Below are 25,633 nucleotides of genomic sequence, written 5' to 3'. Positions count from 1 at the left end.
GTTGCGCATGCGTCATCTCGACGTTCTGCGCGGCACAAAGGAGCTGGGCGGAAACAGACGAGAAGCCGCGCGGAGGGAACTGAGGGGGCTAAGACGCGGATCACGGGCGGAGGGATACGTTTCCATGGCAACTCCACGATCTCGTCCATAAACCCGTGGCCTTCCCTGCGTTGTCCCGCCCCCTCCCCTCCCCCTTTTCTCTGTGCCCTCCTCATTTTCCTTCCCTCTCCTTCCATCCTTTCATTTTCCCAGATACGGCCCCTCGGCCCTAGTAATCTTGTTACAGGTGCACTAGACCGGCCTTATGAAAGTCTGTAAAATTTAACCGCTGATGTTGCGCCGTCGCCGCCTTTCTGCTGGGGGACCAGGCCTAGAGTGATACTCATTGATCTTTGGGGCTCATCAGAGGTAATCGTGAGTTTAGCCAGGGAACCCCGGCGTTCTGAGTATTGGTGTCTACACCATAGGCCTCAAAAGGGGCAACCACCCCCAGGGACCGCCCGCCCTGCACCGACCCTCCAGCCCCCCTCAGAACCAGTCACCAATTTTCACCAACATGGTCCGAGTTCTTGGAGTCTGGGGAACAAAGGAATAGAGGGTTTTTTCACCCCATTATGCTAAAATTATGACAAAACCCTAAATCCTTAAATCATTTTGGTATGGCAATTCTGAAATTTGCATTTGAAGCACGGGGTAACATTTGTGCTTCCTTTCTAGTGCTTTCTGCTTTGTATTGTATCATCCCCTGAGTCTCAGTTCGTGAGGACTGGGACTTTAGAAGTCTTTTCTGAGTAGCAGCCTTGATGCTCAACCACTCTGTATATCAAATATCTGAAAATCTTTATGTTAGAATCGCTAAAAATCCAGTTTCGATTTTATGCAATGCATTTGCCAGACACCAACGCTGTAAATACATATTTAACTTCTTTTTTTTACCACTTGTAAGAAAAAGGCATTACACTATAAACAGGATACACGAGTTGTAAATGTTCCACAAAAAAGAGGAAATTTTTAGGTATTTGTATTTTTTTTTCATCTGTTTTAACTTCACTTGGCGTGTATGTGTAGATGTGGTATACAGAGTATAGGAGAAAGGAGACTTAAATAAGCCTTTATTTGGGTGAATAAAGTATGGATTCTCTCAGGTAATGCTACAAATTTATAGTTTTTTTTTCAGTTTTCAAATTATGGAAGGAATCGGTCTATCTCTAGAAAATCTCTAGCAAGAAAATAGAAGTTCTGTACAGTTTATGTTTGTTTCACCTTATTGATTTTTCCTTATCTACTTATCAAGATTCTTCTGGAAAGGATTAAACAATAAAGATCTTTTTATATTCTTTATATAGAAAGAATATCAATTTTGTAAAGCCTCACTAATTAAACTTTATTCTGTTAAGAATTTAATGACAAAAAAAAGAATTTAATGACAATTACTGTTGGACAAAACATAGGTAATTTACTGAGAGTACTTATTATATGCATAGCTCCTAATAGGCCTCAATAAATATTTTTTCACTCTGAATACAAGTCTATTGTACAAAAGAGAATTTCTAAGAATATAATAATGTAAACAGTACGAAAAGAAGCAATTATCCAACCTATAACAAATTGCTTTCAAGCACATTTAAGGAAAACCCTGATTGGCTTGCCTGTCTTTTTAGCTATGTATTATTTATTTCTATTAAAGGAAGGCCAATTCTAGGCTGAGCTTTGCTAACCTGGTTGCTGTGAAAAAATAATAGTACTGTATACTGCTTTTGTACAGTTGTACTGAACACTTTCTTTAAGAGCATGTAACCAATTACATGTCAATATAAATTAGGGAGTTTTTTTTTTTAAGAGTTGTTTTTATTTCTGCTGATTCTTTTGAAATCAGTTTCACCTACATAAATTTCATATTAAATTAAGATCACATTCCCAGATTCAATTTGAATGTGAAAGTTACTTAATTTGATTCAGTGAATATTCTAGTATTTCCTAACATGACCTACTAAATAATTCTCAAGTTATGGTTATTAAATATCAACAATATTAGTTTATGAAGGGGGGTATGTCTTAATCCTTTCATTGCAGCTTTCAAAACGTATTTGCCTTTCCTAGGTTCAGTATTTCTGGAGAAACATTAAAGAAAAATTCACTTTTTATCTTACTTTATTCTCCATCTTAGTTTCATTTTTAAATCATTGTCAAACATTTTGGCTTAGGTGTGAAAACTTTAGAACAAAAACAAGTTTAGAGCTTTTGCACAGGTATCAGTTTTTAATTTAAAAATCATCTTTATATTATAAAAGTATTACCAACATTTATCTTTTAAGATGTATTTCCGTATGCACTGTGTATGTTTGTGCTGTAGGTCAATCTGAACAGCTGTATTCAACCACAACTTTCTTTTCTTTTTTCAACATTTCATAATCTTCTGTTCCCTCAAGAAGGTTGAGAAATTCTGGAAGGAAAAACTCTTAGTGGCATGTTTATACTACTTTTATATTGTATAAAGAAATTAACTTCTCACTAGCCAAGTACTGGACTGCAGTCAGTACTGAAGTATATAGGAGAGAGAGGGGAACTACTGTTAAAGAATGACAGGGCTTTGACCAAGAGTAAAACTAAGAAGAGGAAAAATGCGATGCAAGAGTGCCCCAATGATAGAAATCCAAATGGGTGGTTTGGGAGTATAAAGCAACTTAAGAGTGAGGCTTTCTGAGAAAAGACTGTGTTAAAAAGTGTGAAACTGTAAAGCCATCAAGCCCTAAACTAATCAATTTGTTGTTTCTTCTCTAAAGGAAGAATAGTAATGAAAGGGACTTGGTCAGCTTGATGTCTTAATTAGAGAGAGCTAGACTAGCTTAGAGTTTAGCACTTAGCACTGTCTTGGAAGGAGCAAACCTATGTTAATTAACCACCTCTCAGCTGTACTTAGACCATTGACTTTCCTTTGTTTGATGTTTTGCTACTGAGTTATTAGTCCCTGAAAATTAATATCGTCTACTGTAAATTAACAGACATAATTTTAGTTCAAGGGGGAAAGAAGTGGGGTGGACTGGGAGTTTGGGGTTAGTAAATGCAAACTATTACATTTAAAATAGATAAACAATAAGGTCCTACTGCATAGCACAGGGAGCTATATCCGATCTTCTGGTTCAGACCATGATGGAAAATAATATTTAAAAAAAGAATGTATGTATGTATGTGCGTATGTATATACTGACTAAGTCACTTTCCTGTACAGTTGAAATTGGCACAAATCAACCATACTTTAGTAAAAAATAAAAAAATAATTTTAGTTCAAAAATCTTTTTTTAGGAGAGATGGTGTAGTGTAATGACGAAGAGTGTAAGTGTCACGGAGTGTGACAGAGTGGGGTTTGAAGCTTGGCTCCACTATTAAAGAGCTGACTACTTTTAACCAAGTTTTGAATCTCCTGGTACTTCAGCTTGCTCATCTGCAAAATGTGATTTAATAATAGTACCTTGTCTCAGATGTTAGTATTGGATGAGTTAAACCAAGTATGTAACATTGCATACTGTCTAGCACACACAGAGTGTTCAATAAATGTTAGCTGTTAGTAATAGGAGGAGAAGGAGCAGCAGCAGTTTGATTAACCTTTGCAGTTGCTAAAAATTTGATATGAGTTGGGCACTTGACAAAATTAAAGTTTCTGCAAAGCTGAGGACTAGACTCTGGAACATGGTTGTGATCAGCTTTGGACATGCCTGAGATATCTTTGTCTCTTTACTCAGTGATTTCAGTATGGGAAATTGCCACTTTTCTTTTTTGACCCAATCCACATAGAGGAAAATATTCTGGCACATGTAACATGCAAATACTTAGAAATTGTCTTCATGAAAAGTAAATTTCCACGAACCCCAAAATCAAATTCTGAAACTTTCTTAAGGGTTCTATGCAAAAGTATTTGCCTATAGAATGGGGAGATGTGTGTTCATGAGCAGTATGGAAATTGTCACTTTTTATTACAAAGTTTAGACTTGGAAGCTAATTTCTATAAGAATAGGTACACCTTTTTTAAAAAAGTGAATGATGGAGTTACTGTTTGGGCTCAGCAGAAACAAACCCAACTAGTATTCATGAGGATGCAGGTTGGATCCTTGGCCCCTCTCAGTGGATTAAGGATGGGGCTCAGATCTGGCGTTGCTGCAGATGTGGTGTAGGCCAGCAGCTACAGCTCTGATTCAACCCCAAGCCTGGGAACTGTCATGTGCCTCCCCTATGGCCCTACAAAAAAAAAAAAAAACAACAAAAGAATGAAATCTACTTCAAAACCTATGGCAAATGGAAACATACACTACAACTCTCAGATAGTTATGTTTAGACTGCATATGAAAGAAATGGCTTGAAATTCAGAGGAGGAATTATTCATTTTTATTTTAATTTTTAATGGCCACACTCATGGGATATGGAAGTTCCCAGGAGCCAGGGATTGAATCCGAGCCACAGCAACCTACACCACAGCTGCAGCAACACTGGCTCCTTAATCCACTGCAACAGACTGAGGGTTAAACCCGCACCTTCACAGTGACCCAAACTGCTGCAGTCAGATTCTTAACCCACTGCACCACAGTAGGAACTCCAGGAAGAAGTTTTTAGATCACTAGTCTGACCATCTCATTTTTCAAAGGAGACTAAGAATTGCTGCATGATGAGTGCAGTGGTTCCCAAATCCTGCTGCAAGGACTGTCAGTTTGAGCATTGATGAAAATCTCTCCAGTCTCAGAAAAATATAAACTATTGCCAATCATTCTTTCTTGGGAAAAAATCTTTTCTTCTGTAATAATGTCATTTTTTTCTGTTAAAATGCTTCTCCCTACTCCTCTTTTTTAAGGAAAGGATGCTAGGAATCATTTTTTTAATCCCATGTGTTTTTCTTTTTTATTTAATTTTAATTTTATATTGGAGTATTGTTGATTTACAATGTTGTGTTAGTTTTAGATGTATGGCAAAGTGATTCTGTTATACATATACATATATTCATTCTTTTTCAGATTCTTTTCCCATATAGGTTATTACAGAATATTGAGTAGCTATCCCTGTGCTATACAGTAGGTCGTTGTTGATTATCTATTTTATATATAGTAGTGTGTATATGTTAATCCCACACTCCTAATTTATCCCTCCCTCATGTCTTGTCTTTTCTTTTTTGTTCTTTTTAAGTCTGTACCTGTGGCGTGTGGAACTTCCCAGGCTAAGGGTGGAATTGGAGCTGCAGCTGCTGGCCTACACTACAGCCACAGCAATGCAGGATCTGAGCTGCATCTGCGGCCCATGCTGAAACTTGCGGCAACACCACATCCTTAACACTATGTTGGGTTCTTAACTCCTGAGCCACAATGGAAACTCCTCTCCGTCGTGTGTTTTCTTGATTGAAAAAAGTTTGTCCCCTCCATTCCCTAATTTTTTTTTTTGTCTTTTTGTCTTTTGTCTTTTTTGTTGTTGCTGTTGTTGCTATTTCTTGGGCCGCTCCCTCGGCATATGGAGGTTCCCAGGCTAGGGGTCGAATCGGAGCTGTAGCCGCCGGCCTACACCAGAGCCACAGCAACGCAGGGATCCGAGCCTCGTCTGCAACCTACACCACAGCTCACGGCAACGCCGGATCGTTAACCCACTGAGCAAGGGCAGGGACCGAACCCGCAACCTCATGGTTCCTAGTCGGATTCGTTAACCACTGCGCCACGACGGGAACTCCCCTAATTTTTTTTTAATCTAGTTTTCCAAATTCAAGAGTCTAGAATCTATAGTAAGGAACAAAGTATGACTTTACCCAGTAAAAAATATAGAAAAAAAATAAGAAGAGCAAAAAAGAAATGTCTATCCTTACTAAAAATGCAAATTACAACAACATGCTATTTTTGTCAGGAGTGCAGTGAAATTGGCACTTACACTAATGAGAATGTGAGGAGTTCCTGCTGTGGAGCAGTGGGTTAAGAATCAGAATACAGGAGTTCCTGCTGTGGCTCAGTGGTTAATGAATCCGACTAGGAACCATGAGGTTGTGGGTTCGATCCTTGGCCTTGCTCAGTGTGTTAAGTATCTCGCGTTGCCATGAGCTGTGCTGTAGGTTGCAGACGAGGCTCCGATCCTGATCCCGAGTTGCTGTGGCTCTGGTGTAGGCCAGTGGCTACAGCTCTGATTAGACCCCTAGCCTGGGAATCTCCATATGCTGTGGGAGTGGCCCTAGAAAAGGCAAAAAACAAAAACAAACAAACAAAAGAGTCGGAATGCAGCAGCTTGGGTCGCTTGGGAGGTGCTGATTCAATCAGCATGGGTTAATGGGGCCAGTGTTACCACGGCTGCAACCTATGCCTATGCTGTAGGCTTTGGCTTGAAATCAGTCCTTGGCCCAGGAGTTTCCATATGCTGCATGTGCAGGCATTAAAAAACAAAAAAAAAAGTGTGAGATTTGAAGAGGTCAATTAGGCAATATGTTTTAAAATGATTAAATTATGTGTTTTTTTAGCTCAGCAATCCTCCTTTCTGGAGTTTATTCTAGGAATTAATCATAGATATGTGTAAAGATTTATATGCAAAAATGTTGGTAAGATCTGATTTATAATGTCAAAAACTGGAGCTAGCTTGAAATGAAACAAATTGGTTAAATGTTATGGCACATAAATTGGTTACATATATTGTGGCCATTAAAAACCACATTGGGAGTTCCTGTCATGGTGCAGTGGAAACCAATCTGACTAGGAACCATGAGGTTGCTGTTCGATCCCTGGCCTCACTCAGTGGGTAAGGATCTGACGTTGCCATGAGCTGTGGTGTAAGTTGCAGATGCGGCTCAGATCTGGCATTGCTGTGGCTGTGGCTGTGGCCAGCACCAACAGCTCTGATTCGACCCCTAGCCTGGGAACCTCCATATGCCATGGGTGTGGCCCTAAAACAAAGACAAAAAAAAAAAAAAAAAAAAAACCAAACACATTGTAGGAGTTTCCTGGTGGTTCAGCAGGTTAAGGATTTGGTGTTGCCACTGCTTCGGCTTAGGTTGCCATTATGGCAAGGGTTTGATCCCTGGCCCAGGAACTTCCAAATCCTGCAGGCATAGCCAAAACAATAAATAAACAAATAAATGTAATTTGTCTTTTTTTTTTAAATTTTTTTGTCTTTTTAGGGCTACACCCGTGGCATATGGAAGTTCCCAGTCTAGGGGTCAAATCGGAGCTACAGCTACCAGCCTACACCACAGCCATAGCAACACAGGATCGGAGCTGCATCTTCAACCTACACTGCAGTTCACAGCAACACCGGATCCTTAACCCACTGAAGGAGATCAGGGATTGAACCCATGTCTTCATGAATATTGGTCAGATTCATTACTGCTGAGCCACAGTGGGAACTCCCTAAGTTTTCTTGTTTTGTTTTCCTGTATTTTACAACTTTCCTGTAATTTTTTTTTTTTTAATAGAAAGCTTGGAGACAGGAATTCTAAGTTTGAACTGAGAATCACAATTTAGTACTTGTGTTCATTGGAACATGTGACTGTACCTGTCATTCTAGGCTCAGTATTTCTCAGGAGAAAATGAAGGTTTTAATGATGCTATCCATGGGTGGGTAGTGTTGTGAACGCAGTTTATGTGAGTTTGTTTTTTTAAAAATGATTTCTGCCTCCACAATCTTTTTTATTCCTCATTATTTGGCTGCAATAATGCAGCAATGCCAGATCCTTAACCCCCTGTGCCAGGCCAGGAATTAAACCCAATTGCTGGCACTACAGAGATGCTACCAATTCCATTGTCCTACTGTGGGAACTCCAGCTTTGGTTATTTTTTTTTTCCTTTATGATAAAAAATTTCTTTTATAAAATTATTATATAATTATATATATTATATATAACATTTAAATATATAAATAAATTATATAATATATTATAAACTATGTATTATTATTTTATAATAAAAATTAAATGTAATCTTAAATATAGATAAATAAATATAAATATTTTAAGTGGAAGTAGTAATGGGGGAATTAAATAGGATAGTTAATATAGGGATAATCTAGCATTAATATGTACACTCCCAAACTGTTAACTGTTGTTGCCTCTAGGACATGGAATTTGTTTGATGATAGAGTGGAGCTTTCATTTTTTACCTGTACAGTGTAGCCTTCTGCATTGTTTGAAGGTTTTGTTGTGGGGGGGTTGTGTTTTTTTTTCTTTTTTCTTTTTTTTTGGCCACACCTGTGGCATGTGGAAGTCTCTGGGCCACAGATCGAACTCATGCCACAGCAGCAACCTGAGCCACTGCATTCATAACACTGGATTCTTAAACTGCTCTGCCACAAGGGAATTCTGATTTTGTGTCTTTTTTAAAAAAACTAGTACTTTTTTAATAATACCTCAATATACCCCATACTTTTTTTTTTTTTTTTTTGTCTTTTTGCCATTTCTTGGGCCGCTCCTGGAGGTTCCCGGGCTAGGGGTCGAATCGGAGCTGTAGCTGCCAGCCTACACCAGAGCCACAGCAACGCAGGATCCGAGCCGCGTCTGCGGCCTACACCACAGCTCACGGCAACGCCAGAACCTTGACCCACTGAGCAAGGGCAGGGATCGAACCCGCAACCTCATGGTTCCTAGTCGGATTCGTTAACCACTACGCCATGACGGGAACTCCCCCATACTTTCTATACCTTTTACACAACCTTATTTTCCTTCATAGCTCTTCTTACCTCTCACCTGTTCATTTATTCTGTAAGAGTCTCTCACAGTGTGAAATATACAAGGACAGAGACAATGTCTTACTCACAGATGCATTCCTACTACCTGGCATTGTTCTTGGCCTATACAGTACTAGGTTCTCAATAATATTTGCAGAATTAATGAATTCTACTAAGAAACTGTTTCAGCAACTTCACATGGTTGTCGCTCAATTGATATTTACAAATGATTTTCCCAAGGTTATACAGCTATTTCAGGCCCAAATCTGAACCTCTGATTCTCTCAGTCCACAGAGCTTTCTTCTGCAAAACACTGCCTTTCTAAAAGTAACCTGTTTTGGCTTTTTTACCAACTCTTTGAGAGTTGTAGTGAAACACTTATTTTGGTTTTTGTTGTTGTTGTCTGGCCTTGCCCACAGCAGGCATATGGAAGCTCCTGGGCCAGGTATCAAACCCATGCCACTGCAGCAACTCAAGACACAGCAGTGACTACACCAGGTCCTTAACTTGCCGAACCACCAGGGAACTGCTTTGCATGCTAAAAATGTGCCTGTGAAACCTGCAAAATATGCTACCATTTTCCAGTGGGACATCGTTGGTATTTAAAACAACAAAAACTCCACTTTAATCCTAGAATTTCTCCTTTAAAATTTTTTTTGTTGAAGTATGGTTGATGTACAATATTATATAAGGTACAAATGTACAATATAGTGATTCACATTTTGTAAAGATTATACTCTATAGTTATTATAAAATATTGGCTATAATCGCTGTTGTAGAATATATTTTATACCTAATAGTTTGTTCCTCTAAATCCCCTATCCCTATAATGCCCCTCCTCACTTCCCTCTCCCACTGGTAACTACTGGTTTGTTCTCTGTATCTGTGAGTCCACTTTTTTGTTATTGATACACATATTCACTAGTTTGTTGTATTTTTTAGACTCCACGTATAAATGTTATCAGACCGTATTTATCTTTCTCTGACTTATTTCACTCAGCATAATGCCTTCCAAGTCCATCCACACTTGCAAATGGCAAAATTTTCTTCTTTCTTATGGCTAAATGGTATTCTGTTGTATGTGTGTATATCTATCTATCTATCTATCTATCTATCTATCTATCTATCTATCTATCTATCTATATCATATTTTGTTTATCCATTCATCTACTTATGGACACAAGTTGCTTCCATATCTTGGCAATAGTAAGTAATGCTGCTGTGAAAATTGGGGTTCAGGTATCTTTTCAAATTAGTGTCTATGGGTTTTTTTTTTTTTGATAATATATCCAGGAATGGAATTGCTAGATCATATGGTAGTTCAATTTTTAGTTTTCTAAGAAAAACCTTTATACAGTTTTCCACAGTGTCTGCACCAATTTATATCCAACCAAGAGTATTCTAAGGTTCCCTTTTCTGTACATCTTCGCCAGCATTTGTTATTTGTGTTCTTTTTTCTTTGTTTCTTTTTTTTTTTCTTTTTTTTTTTGTCTTTTTATGCTGTACCCTTGCCATATGGAAGTTCCCAGGCTAGGGGTGGAATTGGAGCTGCAACTACCAGCCTACGCCATAGCCGCAGCAACATCAGATCCAAGTCATATCTGCTGCATACACTGCAGCTCCCAGAAATGCTGGATCCTTAACCCACTGAGCAAGGCCAGGGATGGAACCCGCAACCTCATGGTTCCTAGTCCGATTAATTAACCACTGAGCCATGACAGGAACTCCTGTTTGGGGTTTTTTTGATGTTGACTTATATGACCTGTTTATATATGTTGGATATTAACCCCTTATCAAGTCATGTCATTTGCAAATATTTTCTGCCATTCAATAGGTTGTCTTTTCATTTTGTCAGTGGTTTCCTTTGTTGTGCAAAAGCTTTTAAGTTTAATTCGGTTTCATTTGTTGATTTTTGCTTTTATTGCCTTTGCTTTAGGAGATGGATCCAAAAAAATATTACCACAATTTATGTAAAAGAGTTTCTGCCTGTGTTTTCCTCTAGGAGTTTTAGGGTATCTGCTCCTACATTTAGGTCTTTATCTTTGTATATGATAATAGAGAATGTTCCAGTTTCATTCTTTTACCTGAGCTCTCCAGTTTTCCCAGCACCACTTATTGAAGAGACTGTCTTTTCTCCATTGTATATTATTGCCTCCTTTATCATGGATTAATTGACCATAAATTTGTGGGTTTATTTCCAAGCTCTCTATTCTGTTCCATTGATCTTTTTTTTTTTTTTTTTTCTTTTTACGGCCACACGCGGCATATGGAAGTACTCAGGCCAGGGGTCGAATCAGAGCTGCAGCTGGGGCCTACACTGCAGCTTATGGCAGTACCAGATCTTTAACCCACTGAGTGAGGCCAGGGATTGAACCTGCATCCTCACAGAGACAACATTTGATCCTTAACCGACTGAGCCACAACAGGAATTCCTGTTGCATTGATCTTTTTGTGACAGTACCATACTGTTTTGCTGACTGTAGCTTTGTAGTATAGTTGGAAGTGAAGGCGCATGATTCCTCCAGCTCTGTTCTTTCTCAAGACCATTTTGGCTGTTCAGCAGGGTCTTGTCTTTTGTGTTTCCATACAAATTTTAAAAATTTGTTCTAGGTCTGTGAAAAATGCTATTGGTATTTTGATAGGGATCATATTGAATCTGTAGGTTGCCTTGGTATTATGTTCATTTTAACAATATTAATTCTTCCAATCTAAAAATATGGTAGGAGTTCCTGTTGTGGTGCAGTGGAAACCCAAGCGGTGTCCATGAGGATGATGGTTCCATCCCTGGCCTCTCTCAGTGGGTCAAAGAACTGGCATTGCCATGAGCTGTGGTGTAGGTTGCAGACATGGCTTGAATCTGGTGTTGCTGTGGCTGTGGCTAGGCCAGCAGCTGTAGCTCTGATTTAACCCCTAGCCTGGGAGCTTCCATATGCCACAGTATAGGCCTAAAAAAAAAAAAATTAAAATTAAAATTAAAAAATAAAAAATTTTGGTATATTTTTTCATCTGTTTGTATCATCTTCAGTTTCTTTCATGAGTGTCTTAATAGTTTTCTGAGTCCAGGTCTTTTACTTCCTTGTGCAGGTTTATTTTTATTCCTAGATAATCTTACTGATGCAATGGTAAATGGGATTTTCTTTCTTTCTTTCTTTCTTTCTTTTTTTTTGTCTTTTGCCATTTCTTGGGCTGCTCCCGCAGCATATGGAGGTTCCCAGACTAGGGGTCTAATCGGAGCTGTAGCTGCCGGCCTGCACCAGAGCCACAGCAACAGGGGATCCGAGCCGCGTCTTCGACCTACACCACAGCTTACAGCTTACGGCAACGCCGGATCGTTAACCCACTGTGCAAGGGCAGGGATCGAACCCACAACCTCATGGTTCCTAGTCGGATTTGTTAACCACTGCTCCATGACGGGAACTCCTCTTTCTTTCTTTGTCTTTTTTTTAGGGCCATATGCGCGGCCTATGAAAGTTCCCAGGCTAGGGGTCAAATCAGAGCTGCAGCTGTTGGCCTACACCACAGCCGCAGCAACACCAGATCTGAGCCACTTCTGTGACCTACACCACATTCACGGCAATGCCAGATCCTTAAATCACTCAGCGAGGCCAGGGATCGAACCTGCGTCCTCAGATCTGTCCCCACTGAGCCATGACAGGAACTTCCTGGGATTTTCTTAATTTTTCTTTCTTTTTTAAACATTTTTTTTTATTGGAGTATAGTTGATTTACAATGTTGTGTTAGTTTCAGGTGTATAGCAGAGTGATTCAGTTTTACATTTAAACACATCCATTCTTTTTCAGAGTCTTTTCCGGTGTAGGTTATCATAGGGTAGTGATACCTTGTTTTGTTTATTTTTATTTTTTTGGCCACACCCATGGCATGCAGAAGTTCCCAGGCCAGGGACTGAACCTGTGCCACAGCAGTGACGACACCGGATCCTTAAATGCTAGGCCACCAGGAAACTCCCTAAACTTTCCTTTCTGATCTTTCATTATTCTTGTATAAAAGTGCAACAGATTTCTGTATATTAATTTGTATCCTGAAACTTTAGTGAATTCATTGATAGGCTTTAGTAGTTTTCTGGTGATGTTTTTAGGATTTCTATCATGTCAACTGTAAACAGTGATGATTTTACTTCTTCCTTTCCAATTTTGATTCTTTTTATTTCTTTTTCTTCTCCGATTGCTAGGACTAGAACTTCCAAAACTATGTTGAATAAAAGTAGCAAGAATGGGCATCCTTGTCTTGTTACTGATTTTTTTTTTTTTTTGTCTTTTTAGAGCTGCACCCCCAGCATATGGAGGTTCCCAGGCTAGGGGTCTAATTGGAGCTGTATCTGCTGGCCTTCGCCACAGCCACAGCAACACAGGATCCAAGCCACATCTGCAACCTACACCACAGCTCACAGCAATGCTGAATCCTTAACCCACTGAGCAAGGCCCACATCCTCATGGATACTGTTGGGTTTGTTAACGACAAGAATGCCTTGTTCCTGATCTTAGAGGAAATCTTTTCAGCTCTTCACCATAACGAATGATGTTAGCTGTGGATTTGTCATATGTGGCCTTTATTATATTGAGGTATATTCCCTCTGTGCCCACTTTTTGGAGTTTTTTTTTTTAAATCATAAATGGATGTTGAATTTTGTCAAAAGCTTTTTCCACATCTACTGAGCTTATCATTTAAAAAAAAATGTTATGGCCACACCCACAGCATATGTAAGGTCCAAGGCCAGGCATTGAATCAGAGCCACAACTGTGACCTACATTGCAGCTGTGCCAATGCCCGATCCTTTATTCATTTATTTATTTGTTTGTTTGTGTATTTATTTATTTATTTTATTTTTTCGGGCTGCGCTCATGACATATAGATGTTCCTAGGCTAGGGTTCCAATTGGAGCTACAGCTGCCAGCCTACACCACAGCCACCGCAACGCAGGATCTAAGCTGCATCTGCAACTTACACCACAGCTCAAGACAATGCCAGATCTTTAACCAATTGAGCAAGGCCGGAGATCAAAGCTGCAATCTTATGGATCCTAGTTGGATTCGTTTCCGCTGTGCCACGACAATGGGAACTCCAATGCCAGATCCTTTAACTCTCTGCAGTGGGCCTGGGATCAAACCAAGCCCTCACAACAACCCAAGCTGCTGCAGTCAGGCTCTTAACCCCACTGTACCACAGCAGGAACTTCTATCATATGGTTTTTATTCTTCAATTTGTTAATGTGTATATAACATTCATTGAGTTATAGATATTGAAAAATCCTTGAATCTCTGAATAAATCTCACTATGGTATATGATCCTTTTAATGTATTGTTGGGGTCTGTCTGCTAATACTTTGTTGAGGATTTTTGCACCTATGTTCATCAGTGATATTGGCCTGTAATTTTCTTTTTTTGTGATGTCTTTGGCTGGTTTGGAATAGAATTTGGATAGTATTGTTCTATCCGGTTATATACCATGAAAAGTTTTTTATTGTATTTTTATGCACAAATACCCCTAGCCCCTCTTTCTTCATCCTTCTCCCATTCAGTGCAGTGGGTTCAAGGTTTCTCATACAGATAAGTGCATTACTATAAAGTTAAAATCCCCGTGATGGAGATAAGTTTGCTGTGCTAGTCTTCCTAGGTGTAGGGAATCAAATTATTTTCTTGACATTTGCTGGTTACACTTATTATAGCACAATATTGGAAGGCTGATTTGATTTTTGGTTGATTTTTGGTTGCCTCAGATTTCAAGGAGGCAGTATTGCTACAGTTAAGCATCTTCAAATGAGATGCTAGTGAGAACAACTTTTGCTTTCCATAGGAGCCTTCCAGCTTCCATGAAAGGAAAACTTTCAATATCTGTGAATTTTTGCTTTCAGACTAGGAGGAGAGTATACATCATTCAATACCTTTGACACTGCCTAATCTAGAATCATGGTAATGATATGTGTGCTTCATTTCATATTTTCTTCATCAAAAGAATGTATTATGTGCTTAACAAATATAAGCTACTATACTTAAATATAATACTATACTTATTACCAGGATAAAATGATAATAAAAGTATGAACCTTACTCTTAAGACCTAATAGGATACAAACACACAAAAACGTTTATATTTTAAAACCAAATTGATTTGGATTCCATTATTTCAGATTTAATAACTTTCTTGCTTCTTTCCTATTAACCATTCTGTTCTTTCTCACCCTGAGTTTTGCTCTAAGTCCTAGTCAAAGTTTTCATAAATCATTTCCCATTTTTCTGTTTCCTACCCCTAGTGCTGTTAAATTCCAAAGGTACTATTTCTTTCTTTTTTTTTTCTTTCTTTCTTTCTTTTTTTTTTTTTTTTGGCACGCTCCAGGCATGTGGAGGCTTGTGGCCAGGACACAAGCCACTGCAGTAACAATGCCAGATCCTTAATCTACTGTGCCATAAGAGAACTCCTTTCTTTATTATTATTATGTTTCTGTTGTACAACATAGCAATTCACAATATTTAAAGTTATATTCTGCTGATAGTTATTATAAAATATTGACTATATTCCCTGTGTTATACTATATATCCTTGTATCTTATTTATTTTATACATTTGTACCTCTTAATCCCCTTCTTCTATCTTCCCCCTAACCCCTTCCCTCTCCTCACTGGTAAACACTAATTTGTTCTCTATATCTGAGTCTGTTTCTTTTTTGTTATATTTATTAGTTTGCTTTAGTTTTTAGATTCCATATATAAGTGATATTGTACGGCATCTGCCAAAGCTGCTGTTTCTGATAGTACACTTGCATTGTGTTAATTCCTTTAGTTATCTTCTATCTAGTTCCTTTGTTTGTTATTGGTTGGCCCAGGTCTTGGTCAGTCTGTTAGCTCTTTAAGTTGTCCTGAAGCACTTTTCCCTATATTTTTTGTTTGATAGTGGTGTTTTGCTCAGCCTCCTCCCCCCAGCAACAACAGTGGGAGGACAATCTGGTTAAATCTCATAGAAAGTTTTCCTAGGATGTTATGGCTCCTGATTTTAACCCCAAAGCTCAACTGTTCCTGCAGTTTTTCAAAAGATAACTTTCAGTGAGAGCCACCTTTTCTACTGTGGGTCTTTAGGGATCTTGAAAAAGTAGTATTTTTTTAAACTTATATATATATTTATTTATTTATTTTGCTTTTTAGGGCCACACCCGAGGCACATGAAGGTTCCTAGGCTAGGGGTCCAATCAGAGCTACAGCTGCTGGCCTACACCACAGAAACATCAGATCCCAGCTGTGTCTGTGACCTTCACCATGACTCACAGCAATGCTGAATCCCTAACCCACTGATTGAGGCATTGAACCCACAACCTCATGGTTCCTAGTCAGATTCGTTTCCACTGTGCCAGGATGGGAACTCCAAAAAAGTAGTATTTTATGTTCACTTCTTTTTTTCATCTTTAATAAAACACATTTATAGCCTACACACACACACATAAAATTTAGAAACAATAAAAAACATTCTTCCAAAATATCCTTTAACTTTTCACTAACTCAGATATAACATTTCTACTTAATATATAATTTTGATATATTACTGAATGTGGTGGACAGGAAAAACAGTCCCCAACCATTTGATTTTTGGCAAACCACTTAGCTTCACTTAGACTTAGTTTCCTCACCCGTAAAAGAAAAATGACAGTAATATCTCACAGAGTTGTGAGAATTAAATGAGATATTGCGTGCAAAGCCATACAGGCATTTTTTCTAATTGTAAGTAACATGTTGATTGCAGAAATTATATAAAATAGGAAAAAGTACAAATACTAGGCTATGAATTTTGTGAGAACTGGGCCAAATCTATCTCATTAACCATCATAAGCCTAGTACCTAGCATAGTGCTTATCATATAGTAGGTGCTGGATATTGATTAAATGTTATTAAATAAAAAAGAATATAAATGTTATCCATAATCTCATCACCCAGATCTAATCTTATTAGCAATATGATATGTATAGTTCTATTTTTTTTTTTTTTTTGGCGTTTTAGGGCTGCATATGCAGCATATGGAAGTCCTCAGGCTAGGGGTCAAAATGGAGCTACAGCTTCCAGCCTATGCCACAGCCATAGCAACGCAGGATCAGGATCCAAAACACATCTGTGACCTACACCACAGCTCACAGCAATGCCAGATCCCTGACCTGCTGAGGGAGACCAGAGATTGAAGCTGCATCTCAGGGATACCAGTGGTGTTTGTTTCCCCTGCACCACAATGGGAACTTCTATAGTTCTAATTTTTATCTATTGATATATCATTTCTTTGGGGAAAAAGATGTATCATATAGTCTTATAAAAACCTTCTTTTCTTTTTCTTTCTTTCTTTCTTTTTTTTTTTTTTTTTCTAATGGCTATATCCAGGTGTATGGAAATTCCTGAGCTAGGAATTGATTCTGAGCCACAGCTGCGAACTAAGAACTGGTGAGGCATATGGAAGTTCCCAGGCTAGGAGTCGAATTGGAGCCGCAGCTGCAGACAACACCAGATGCCACCTGAATCTGCCACCTATGCTGCAGGTTGTGGCAACACCAGATCCTTAACCCACTGAGCAAGGCCAGGGATTGAACCCACATCTTCACCCACACTATGTCGGATTTATAACCTGCTGAGCCATAGTGGGAACTCCAAAACCTGCTTTTTAAAATTTAATAACATGTGTTAGCTGATTTTGCTTGTCAGCATGACTTGTTAATGGATACTCAGACATTTGGTCAAACATTATTCTGATTGTGTCTGCGAGGGTGTTTAATGATGAGATTAACATTTGAATGAGTAGACTGTGTAAATCAGATTTCCCTCCCTAATGTGGGTGGGACTTATCCAATCAATTGATAACCTGAATAGACTGAGCCAGAGGGAATCTCTCTTAAAGCAGGACAACTTTTCCTGCTAGGACACTAACTGAAAGGCTGACTCTTAAGTTTTGGGGCCTGCTGGCATCCAGATTGGAATTTATACCCTCAGCTCTTCTGGGTCTCCAGCTTGCCGATTTAAGATCTTGGTACTTCTCAGCCTCCAGAATTGCATGAGCCAATTCCTTATTTTATATATTATTTTATATGGATAGTTGGTATTGTTTCTGTTTCTCTGGAGAGCCCTAATATATAGTATTACACCATAAACAATCTTCTAAGTCATTAAATGCTCTATGACCATATAATGTTTGCATAGCATTCCACTGTATATATGGGTATCCTCTGTTGTAAAAAAATTTAGATTGTTTTCTTTTTCTTTTTTTCCATGCCCATGGCATGTGGGCATCTGGTGGAAGTTCCTGTCCAGGGATCACACCCACATCACAGCAGCATCTTGAACAGCAGCAGTGACACCAGATCCTTAATCTGCTGTGCCACAAGAGAACTGTTTTCATTTTTATATTATAAATAAGGCTGAAGTGTATATAACTTCACATCCCTGATTATTTCTTTAGAATAATTTCATAAGTGAAATTACCAGGTCAAAGATTATTAAAAAAATATAAAAGCTTCTAAAATATGTTGCCAAATGATTGCAGCTACTTATTCACCCACCAACAAACCTACAAGGATATTTGGTTCTCTGCACCTTCATTAACCTTCCCTAGTAGTCTAGTGGTTAGGATTCAGCACTCTCTCTGTACCTTCATTAATATTGGATGTTACACATTTTTTAATCTGCCAAGTTTGATTTTGTTAATGGATAGCTTATTTTTTAATTTGTACTTTGTTGATGTACGGTGAGATTGAACATTATGCTCAGTGGCAATTTGTTTATGTCCCTTGCTAAATTTTCTGTTGGAGTGTTTCTTCTGTCTTACTAGTTCAAAGGAACTCTTACTATGTTAAGGACTTTAGTTATTTGTATTCACTGTAAAATTTTCCAGATTCATAGTTTTAACAGTTAATTAATTATTTCATCTTGAATTTATCTCAATATATGCATATTGAAAACTGTCAGAACCATGTGATAAGTATTGATTTAGTTTAATGACTAAGTTCCAGTCATTATATTCTGTGATAAAGACGGATATAAAGATGAAGTCAGAAGACAGACATGGAGTTCCCATCATGGCTCAGTGGTTAACGAATCTGACTAGGAACCATGAGGTTGTGGGTTCGATCCCTGGCCTTGCTCAGTGGGTTAAGGATCTGGCATTGCCATGAGCTATGGTGTAGGTCGCAGACGTGGCTCGGATCCCGCGTTGCTATGGCCCTGGTGTAGGCTGGCGGTTACAGCTCCGATTAGACCCCTGGCCTGAGAACCTCCATATGCCTCAGGTGCAGCCCTAGAAAAGACAAAAAGACAAAAAAAAAAAAAAAAAAAGACAGACACTCGAGGAGTTCCCGCTGTGGTGCAGAAAGTTAAGGATCCAGCGTTGTCTCTTCAGTGGCTCAGGTTCGATCCTTGGTCCAGCGCAGTGGCTTAAGCATCTAGCATTGCTGCAGCTGTGGCATAGATCACAGCTGCGTCTTGCTTAGAGTTTACCTCTGGTCTAGAAACTTCCATGTGCTGTGGGTGCAGCCAAGAAAAGAAGAGGAAGAAGAAAAAGAAGAAGACAGGCCCTTGAAAAATATATATGTAGGTCTGTAACAGAGGTAAGCACAGCACATCGTGGGAACATAGAGGATGTTCACTTTTCTTGGACTGAAGGAAGAAATCAAGAGACCTTCCCATCTTCTACATCTCTGCTCGAATTTAACCTTATCAGAGAGGCCTTCCATGACTCCCCACTACAAAATAGCAAGTTCCTCCCACCTCATCCCTCTCTAAATTCTTTATTCTGCCCTAACCCATTTTATTTTTCTTCTAGCATGTATCAACAACTGACATGCTATTTATTCATTTATTTACTGTTTCTCTCCCCCACCATAATGTCTATCCCCTAAGAAAATTAATTCCGGGAGAGCAAATCTTTGTTTTGTTTGCTGCTGTATCCCCAGCACCAAGAATAGTGCTCAGCATGTAGAAGGAGCCCACTTAAGTATGTATTGAATGAGTGACTGGAAGGAAGGCTCTTCTGTGTTAGTGGAAGAGGTTTCTCTCATAGTTATCCTAGGCTGGCTGCCCCTCCCTTTACCTGTGCTTTATGCCGCCCCTGCTGCCTCCTTTTTATTGAATTGTTCCTTTCTGTATCTTCAGCCTCTCCCTCTCTACCTTACTCAAGCTCCCTGTCTGATCTTCCTGGCTCAGTAATAGCCTTCCCTAATCCAGTCTCACTAGATAGATCCTTCCAAACACAGACAAGCAGGTAGAAATAAAGAAGACTTTTGAGACAGACCATTTTAAGCAAAAGAATGAAGAGTTCCTGCTGTGGCCCAGGAGGTTGAGTATCCGACTGCAGCAGCTCCAGTCACCGCCATGTTGTAGGTTCCATCCCTGGCTTAGCACAGTCAGTTAAAGGGTCTGATGTTGCTGCAGCTGTGGTATAGGTTGCAGCTGTGGTTCAGATTAAGTCACTGGCCCAGGAACTTCCATATGCCATGAATATGGCCATTAAAAAAAATAATAATAAGATAGGAGTGTGTCTCGGCCTCTATTACCAAAAATTTGGGACTTCCAAAACAAAGCCGTGTACATTCCAAATCCCATTTGAAACAATTCAGTAAAGACTATATGCCAGACTATGGGGGACTAGGTACAGATAAATGTGTAGAGTATTTACTCTATATGCCAGATACTGTCCTGACTCTTTTTCGTGTATTAATTCACCTGATTCTCCCAACCGCTCTTTGGTAGAAGTACTATGATTCCCTATTTGCAGATGAGAAAACAAGGCACAGTAAAGCCAAGCAAGTGGCACATTAGGATTCAATCCTTACTGGTCTAACTTCGTCGTCTGTGCGTGTTACCATTTTATAACCTTAGGGATAAGCCTCGTTAAAGACATATGCCCAGGGTGATTTGGAAGACAAGAGAGAGGCACCTCATCCAGCAAAGCAGAATTGCCAAAATCTGGTCACTGATGGGTATGGGAGGAGAAAATAGAATCTAGGGTGAGTGATGGTATCAACCATCTAGGTGGGATACAAGAGAAGAGGGAGGAGGAGATGGTTTTGGGAGTCAATAAATAACATCACTTTTCCTTCCCTGAGTTCAGAACCAATGAAATATAGATGTAAGAGTTAGGCAGAAGGAAACCAAGATATGACCTCTTTAATTAAGTTGATGATTACTGTGACTTCAGAAGTGCTGCCAAGTGGGCTCACTAATGTGGCCCCCCCTTAATTAAACAGATGGCACTGGTCCCACATGTAGCTAGAGAGCAAAAAACAAATGCTCCCTGTTTTTTTTTTTTTTTTTTTTTTTTTTCCCAGCTTCAAACTTTGCACAGGCTGGTTCTAAAAGAAGGAATTCAGAAAGAATAGAGGGACACCTCCCTAGTTCCCTCTGTCAACTCCCAGCCAGAAGTTGGCCCATTAGCAAGGAGTATTCCCTGGCAGAAAAGTCCCTTTATGGGAATATTAAGAATAGATAATAAGGGAAATAGGGAGAGGTTGGGAAAAGAGTATGGACTTTGAGTTATAAGATGAATAAGTTCTGAGAATCAAATGTATAATGGTGACTAAAGTGGTAACACTGTGTTGTGTAATCGAAATTTTCTGAGTACAACTTAGATGTTCTCACCCCCCCAAAAATCATCATGTTGTACACTTTAAATATCTTAGAGTTTCATTTGTCAGTTTTACCTCTATAGAACTGAGGAAAAAAATAGGAAAATATCCCTCCATTAACATCTCTGAAAATTTATATTATTGACTATATAAGTAATAATCCTTGAGGTAGGTGAAAAATAGAATCCCAATCCCCGAAGTGTTAGAGAACAATATACAAGTAAACCTGGTACAGAGAATTCATTATGGCTATATCTTTATGTCCTCTTAGGGAGTAGCAAACCTAGCAATTATGTGGCAGAAAGATGAGTTCACAACCTGCCTTCAAGCAATTCCTAGAAAGATGTTGCGGGCACCTGAATTCATTTAGCAACCATTTATTAATACCTGCTTTGTTCAAGGGGGATGTGCTAGAAATGGGGTAGGATGCTGAATAAAATACAAGGTGTGCCTTCAAGCTCCCAGGCTAGTGGTGAAAACAGGTGTATAAATAAGTACAATGCAGTGAGTTGAACATTAATAGAGACACAGAACACCATCAGAGTGATTATGCTGACATATTTAGGTAAGGTTTCAGAAAAGGTAAAGTTTGACCTGTCTTGGATGGAGAATAGGGATTCTTTTATGCCAGAGGTAAAGAACTTTGTCCTTGAGTTGACCCCGGCCCTCATCTAGGTTTCTCTAGCCAACCTTAATCTAGCTACTACTACTGCAGCCCCAAGAATAATTTCCTTCCTAATGGGCTGCATAGCTATTCTGCTCAGAGCTGAGCTTTTTAGATAATTAACCTGACTTTTCAATGGATGGTTATTACAATTGCTAATGCTGAGGCATAACTAAATCTTAGGTGTAAAAACAAGCAATTCAGCTAAAATAATATCTTTGAAGCTGTCCTCTCCCATTAATTTTCATTCATATATAACTTATTTTCCCTCTTTTTTCTTTCTTCCCCCCTGTATAAAAATCTTCATGTCTTTCTTCTGGTTTTTTCTCTTTGATTATTCTCCTCTGTCTTACTTTCTCCTCTGTCTTTTAATATATAAAAATAAAGAATTAAAGTACATTTTAAACTATGTAATTGTAAAGCTTTGTAATAATTACTATTTAAGTGTTGTGGTTATGATTTCTATTTTTAAAAATAATAATTGGAGCTATTTTATTATTATGCATACATTATTATGAATACATTGCTGTTTGGGGTTGGTTTTCCATTGTGCCTACCCCCACCCCACCGTCCTACCAAGATACTATAGTAATGCTGTGATAAAAACTGTAGCATTTGCGTTTTTTTCTTTTTTCTTTTTCTTTTCTTTTTTTTTTTTTTTTTTTTTTTTTTTGTCTTTTTAGGGCGGTACCTGAGGCATATGGAGGTTCCCAGGCTAGGGGTCCAATTGGAACTGTAGCCGAAGAGCCATAGCAACGTGGGATCCGAGCCACGTCTGCGACCTACACCACAGCTCACGGCAATGCCAGATCCTTAACCCACTGAGCAAGGCCAGGGACCAAACCTGCAACCTCATGGTTCCTAGTTGGATTTGTTAACCACTGAGCCACGACGGGAACTCCCTGAATTTTTTTTTTTAATTGCAACAATGTGAGGAAATCTTCCTAGTTTGCACAGCACTTTCCAGTCCAAAGTCCTATACAACTAGCCATAATATTTTATCAATACCTAGTTGTCTATTAAAGTATATGTAAGAATAGCATGGGATAGGTTGTCATTCCCATAACCTTTATTCTTCGGTCTAGACAGCTTATCCTTTCATCTAGTCTTAACTAGGATCTGTTCTAGTCTTAACTAGAGACCGCTTCTTTCCAGCCAGATTCTTGCCCCCAAGCCTTCCTATAAAGAACTCATTTTCTTTGTACAGCTATCATTGTATAGTTCTACAGCACAAATACACAAATGAATGATCTTATGAAAATGATAGATTGACGGGATGGTTAGCAAAAGAACTCAGTTTACAAAGGATTTGCTTCACAGTGTTCTCAAAGAGCGTGTTTTTTTTAGTACATGCCAGATGATTTGACCTTTGCAGAAATACATCTTCTAGGTAAATAAAATTATCTTTTTTCCCCTCTTTGTCTGACATAGATGAGAATATCCAAATGCTGCACCTCACAGCTATTAGTTTGTTTGCCTCCATTGTAATAGCGACAGCTCAGGCCGGGAAGAAGTGACCCCAGTCAGGAAGCAGGAGCTACCATTTTTGCAGCCCCAGATATTCCACCTCAGATCTATTTCCCATCTCTAAAGTGGGGAAACAAAGATGTCACTTGCTCTGAACAGAAGAGAAAATAATAAGGATGACTTTACATCATTTAGTAAGGGAGAAAATGATAAAGAGGAAAAGTTTGAAGACGCCTATGAAATGATCCCTGCAGCAACAACAATGGATCTTGTATCTTCCCTGGAAGAATGCACAACTGGATTGTATTTGTTTCTGAATAACAGATTCTCAGATGCCATAAATCTCATTTACCCCTGGTCGAAAAACAGCATATACCATGCTCTAATTTACAGCATCCTTATGGTTGTTAAGGCCATCCTGACTTTTGATCCACATGATATAGACATTGGGCTGACTGCGGCAAAGGAAGCTTTGAGAACCTGTAACAATTTCCGCAGAAAATCTCGGATGATGAGTTTGTCTCATCTAGTGAGTAAACAGGGCATAAAGGCTATCGAAGAGGAATTGCATGCAGAAGTCTGCTACGCTGAGTGTTTGATCTTGAAATCCACTGTAATGTTTATACAGGATGACAGTGTGCTTAGTTTACTTAAAAGTGGCATCAACATTGGGTTAAGTTACCAAATATACAAAGACTGTCAGCAGGTACTAACACAGATACATAATTACCAAAGCAAAACCTATAAACACCTGGTTGGAGGCATAAAGTTTGGACTTGGTGCATTCAATTTGATATTATCACTTGTGCCACCAAAGACACTTAAACTACTCAACATTGTTGGATACTCTGGTGATAGAGAGGTAGGCTTGACTTTGCTTCATGAGAGTGCATCTGAATCCCATATAAATAATATCTTAAGTGTTTTGACTCTATTCTTTTATTACAATTATATCTCTGTAGCTTTTGGTGTTGAAAAAGGCCACAGTTCTGCTATAGAGAATCTCTCTCTAATCTACCTCCAGAAATTTCCAAACTGTGTCATACTTAAATTTTTTCATGCACGTTTTAGTATGCTGAAAGGAAGTTTTAAACGTGCCCAGTTAACACTGGAGGAGTGCATTTTTATTCAGAACGAATGGAAGCAGGTTCATCACCTCTGTTACTGGGAACTCATGTGGTGCCACATTTTTCTGCTGGAATGGAGGCAGGCTTACCACTTTGCTGATCTACTGTTTCAAAATAGCAGATGGTCCAAGGCAATATATTCATTCGCTAAGGCCTCACTACTGGCCGTGCTTCCTTCTGACTTTTTGAAATCAGTAGGTGAAGACATGAGCTCTCTCTTCTTAAATGTGGATAACCTGAGAATCAGAATTTTAGGAACTTCAGTGCCAATAGAAAAGTTTGTTGCTGAGAAGGGTCAGCGCTATGGTAGTACTCCTGGCTGGTTTACGGCGCAGCCCATCCTGGAATTCATTTATGCCTGGAGTGGTTTCCGAGTCATGAGCAAAAGGCTAGAACTTATTTCCACCTGGCTATCAATAATTGACAAAGGAGAAGAGCTCTTACAAGAAAATCCAAATAAAGAGTATGGAATTGATGACATAAGTTTACTAAATTTATTGAAAGGTCTGTGCCTAAAATACTTGGGAAAATATTCGTTGGCTGAGCACTACTTAAATCATGTCATTCAAAAGGAGAAATTGTTAAAATATGACCACTATTTGGTGCCATACTCTTACTATGAACTGGGTATCCTATACTATCTTAAAGGAGATTATGCCAACGCAATAAAAAGCCTAGAAAACATAAAAAACTACAAAGACTATTCCATGGAAGCCCGATTACAGTTTAGGGCTCATGTGGCCCTTGAGCAAATAGCTAAAGAGAAATGATTTAGACACAAACTGCGGTTTTGTTTTTTTATGAGTGAAATGTCTACAATTGGCAAGGTAATTAACAGCTACAAAAATAATTTCTTTGTGGAAGAAATCCAAGAAGAGGCAGCTGCTAAGAATGTGACCAGTAACAAGGAAGAAAGGAATTGGCTCTTACTTTTCTCTCTTTTGTTCTCTATACCTATAAAATGGAATGTCTTAGACTGGCAAATGGAGTGATGCACTTTCTTGAAAAAGAAAAGGCAAATGATGTACATTATAAAATTTTCTGGCTCCTTTATATGTTATGAATTTATCTATTAAGTTAGACATTTTTTTAAAAACTCAAAAAATGTTTT

At 38.8% G+C, this 25,633-nt stretch overlaps 1 pseudogene across 1 annotated transcript; it reads left to right on the top strand.

The window, feature by feature from the left end:
• The first annotated feature begins 213 nt into the window (after nucleotides 1-213).
• TTC39D (tetratricopeptide repeat domain 39D) lies at nucleotides 214-25,506 on the top strand (annotated as a pseudogene). The gene is made up of 2 exons (XR_014842178.1): nucleotides 214-408; nucleotides 23,360-25,506. The product of XR_014842178.1 is annotated as a tetratricopeptide repeat domain 39D (transcript).
• The last annotated feature ends 127 nt before the right edge of the window (nucleotides 25,507-25,633 follow it).

This window comes from Sus scrofa, chromosome 3 (genome assembly GCF_054392235.1).
Source record: "Sus scrofa isolate SSC_HxYL_T2T_F1_AM1 chromosome 3, Sscrofa_HxYL_maternal_Yorkshire_Landrace_v2.0, whole genome shotgun sequence".
Lineage (NCBI taxonomy): Eukaryota > Metazoa > Chordata > Mammalia > Artiodactyla > Suidae > Sus > Sus scrofa.
Note: the sequence above shows the minus strand (reverse complement) of the source record. Positions and strands in the feature narration are given on the sequence as shown.